Source organism: Orycteropus afer, unplaced genomic scaffold (assembly GCF_000298275.1).
Source record: "Orycteropus afer afer isolate SDZICR_OR568_19922 unplaced genomic scaffold, OryAfe1.0 scaffold00215, whole genome shotgun sequence".
Classification (NCBI taxonomy): domain Eukaryota; kingdom Metazoa; phylum Chordata; class Mammalia; order Tubulidentata; family Orycteropodidae; genus Orycteropus; species Orycteropus afer.
In genome coordinates this window covers 4,739,804-4,743,878 of record NW_006921802.1, presented here as the reverse complement: position 1 = coordinate 4,743,878, position 4,075 = coordinate 4,739,804, and positions in this window count along the sequence as shown.

Here is a 4,075-nt window from a genome sequence, read left to right as displayed (position 1 = left end):
TATATACCTTTTCCAACAACACATACAGTGTACATGTGGACTTCTCCAGATGGAGTACACAACAATCAGATTGACTACATCTCTGGCAAGACATGATGGAAAATCTCAATATCTTCAACCAAAACAAGGGCAGGAGCTGACTGTGGAACAGAACATCAAGTGCTCATATGCAAGTTCAATTTGAAGTTGAAGACAGTTAAGTCCATGACAGCCAAAATATGACCTTGAATATATCTCTCCTAAGTTTAGAGACCATCTAAAGAACAGAATTGATGCATTGAACACCAGTGATTGAAAACCTGGAGAATTGTGGGATGACATCAAGAACATCATCCATGAAGAAACAAGAAGTCATTAAAAAGACAAGAAAAGAAGAAAAGACCAAAATGGATGTCAGAGGAGACTCTGAAACTTGCCCTTGAGTGGAGAGTAGCTAAAGAAAATAGAAGAAATGACAAGATGAAAGAGCTGAACAGATTTCAAAGAGCAGCTCAAGCAGACAAAGCCAATTACTATAATAAAATGTGTAAAGACCTGGAGCTAGTAAACCAAAAGGGAAGAACATGCTCAGCATTTCTCAAGATGAAAGTACTGAAGAAAAAATCTAAGCCTTGAGTTGCAATATTGAAAGATTCTATGGGCAAAATGTTGAATGATGCAGCATCAAAAGAAGATGGAAGGAATACACAGAATCACTGTACCAAAAAGAACTAGTCAATACTCATTCATTTCAGGAAGTGGCATATGGTCAAAAACCAATGATATTGTAGGAAGAAGTTGAAGCTGCTCTGAAGGAGTTGGCTAAGAACAAGGCTCCAGGAATTGATGGAATGCCCACTGAGATGCATCAACAAACAGATGCCCCACTGGAGGCACTCACTTGGTAATGCCAAGAGATTTAGAAGATGGTTACCTGGCCAACTGACTGTAAGAGATCCATATCTGTACCCATTTCCAAGAAAGGTGATCCCACAGAATGTGGAAATTATTGAACAATATCATTAATATAGCATGCAGGTAAAATCTTACTGAAGATAATTCAAAAAAGGTTGCAGCAGTATATTGACAGAGAACTTCCAGAGATGCCATCTGGATTCAGAAGAGGACATGGAACAAGGGATATCATTGCTGATGTCAGATGGATCTTGGCTTAAAACAAAGAATACCAGAAAGACGTTTACTTGTGTTTTATTGTCTATGAAAAAATCACTAAGCCTAACAAGGCCTGACACAAGCCATGATATTTTCAATCGCCTCATATGCACATGAGAGCTGGACAATGAATAAGGAAGAACAAAGACAAATTGATGTTTTTGAATTTTGGTGTTGGCAAATAATGCTGAAAGTGCCATGGACTGCTAAAAGAACTAAGAAATCTGTCCTGGCAGAAGTACAGCCAAAATGCTCCTTGGAAGTGAGAATGGCCAGACTTTGTCTCACCTAATTGGTCATGTTATCAGAAGAAACCATTTCCTGGAGAAGGATGTCATACTTGGTAAGGTGGAGGGTCAACGAAAGAGGGGAAGGCCCTCAACGAGATGAATTGACACAGTGGCTGCTGCAATGGGCTGAAGTATAGGCAAGGATCATGGGGCTGGCATGGTACCTGGTGTTGTTTTGTTCTGCTATGTGTTGGGTCGCTATGGAGAAGACTCAACAGCACCTAACAAAAACAGCGTATTTTGAGTTCTCTTGGGTAGGTTACTAGAAATGAGATCATCAGCTTATATTATAAATTGATGCTTCATTTTTTCAAGGAAATGCCAAAATTTTCACAAAAGTAGCTGCATTGTTTTAAATTCCCACTAGCAATGTATGAGAGTTCCAAACTTTTCACATTATTGTCAATACTTATTATTGTCTGTCTTTTAAGGATTCCCCACCTAGTGCATATGAAGTTATATCATATTGTGGCTTTAGTTTACACTTCTCTAATGACTTAAATAGCTGAGCATCTTTTATGTGTTTATGAACCACATGCATATGTTTAGTGAAATATTTATTCAAACATTTGCTCAGTTTCTAATTGGAATATTCATCTTATTGAATTGTGAAAACTCTTCATACATTTTAGATATATGTCATTTATCAGATCCATGATCTTGAAATATTTTTTCCCAGTCTGTGATTTATTTTCTCATTTTTATTTTGACTTTTGAAGCATTTTAAAAAAAAATTTGATGAATTATTATTATCATTGATTATTATCAATGTTTTTCTATACAAATTGTGTTTGTGTTTCATTTCTAAGAAATATTTACTCAACACAAAGTATAAGATTTTCTTCTATGCTTTCTGCTAGATATTTTATAGTTTTAAGTCCTACATTTAGGTCTTTAATTCATTTTGAATTGAATTTTGTGCAGTGTTAGGTATGGATAAAAGATTTTTGCTTTTTGTATGAGGATATCCAATATCCAAGGGCTATTTTTTGGAAAAAACTACACATTAACCACTGAGTAGTTTTAGCACCCTTGTGGAAAGTCAACTGTACTTAAATATATATATTTATTTCTTGATTCTCAGTTCTATTATTGATCTATATCCCTATGTTTGTGACAATATTCTATTCAATTGATTTGTGTGGCTGTAATATATATATATATATATATATATATATATATATATATAAGCAGATAGTGTAACAAATAGCATAACTTTGTTCTTCTTTTTCATACTTGTTTTAGGTATTCTGTTGCTAGGTGCCATTGACTTGGCTCCAACTCACAGCAAGCCTATGTACAACAGAACGAAACACTGCCTGGTCCTATGCCATCCCCACAGTCCTGGCCATGCTTAAACTAATCACTGTAGCCACTGTGTCAATCCACCTTGTTGGAGGTCTTCCCCCCGCCCCATTTTTTTTTTGCTGTCCCTCTACTTTTCCAACCATGATATCCTTCTCCATAGAATGGTCCCTTCAGACTGTATCCCCAAAATAGATGAGACAAAGCTTGGCCATTCTTGGTTCTAAGGAGCATTCTGGGGCTGCACTTTTTCCAGGACAGATTTGTTCATTCTGGCAGTCCATGGTATTTTCAGTATTCTTTGCCAATGCCTCAATTCAAAGGCATCAATTCTTCTTCGGTCTTCCTTATTTATTGTTCAGCTTTCCCATGCATATGAGGCAATTAAAAATACCATTGCTTGGGTTAGGTGTACTTTGGTCTGTTTTTTTAATTTTATTGTGATTTGGGTGAAAGTTTACAGAGCAAATTCATCTTCCATACAGAAGTTCACATACAGTTTGTCTCATGACACTGACTGTATTCTACCACAATGAAACAGCTCTCCTCCTCACTTTCTCCCCACAGCTACCTCTTCCCTGGGTCCTTCCCTCCCATGCAATCCTGTCCTGCATGCTGTCTCCTTGTGCATGCACAGCCCTTCTATTCTCCTTTGGTTGGTTTCTCCAAGGAGTGTATCCACCTAATGTAAATGTTCAGCTCATATGCCTGTCTTAAAGAGGGCTTTTGCAGGAGATTTACCAAAGAAATAAGTTGTTTGATTCCTTGACTGCTGCTTCCACTGGTGTTGATTGTGGATCCAAGTAAAATGAAATTTCTGACAACTTCAATTTTTTTCTCCATTTATTGTGATGTTGCTTATTGGTCCAGTTTTGAGGATTTTTGTTTCCTTTATGCTGAGGTGTAACAATACTAAAGACTATAGTCCTTGAACTTTATCAGTCAGTGCTTAAAGTCATCTTCACTTTCAATAAGCACAGTTGTGTCATCTACATGTCACAGGCTGATAATCAATCTTCTTCTAGTCATGTTGCCACATTCTTCTCCATTTAGTCCAGCTTCTCAGATAATTTGCTCACAATACAGACTGAATAAATATGGTGAAATTATACAACCCTGCCTCACACTTTTTCTGATGTTAAACCAGTTTCCCTGTATTCTGCTTGAATGACTGCTTCTTGGTCTATGTACAGGTTCTTTATGAGCATGATAAAGTGTTCTGGAATTCCCATTATTCACAATGTTATCCATAATTTGCTAAGATCCGCACAGCCAAATGCCTTTGTGTAGTCAATAAAAAAACAGGTAAACAACTTTCTGATATTTTT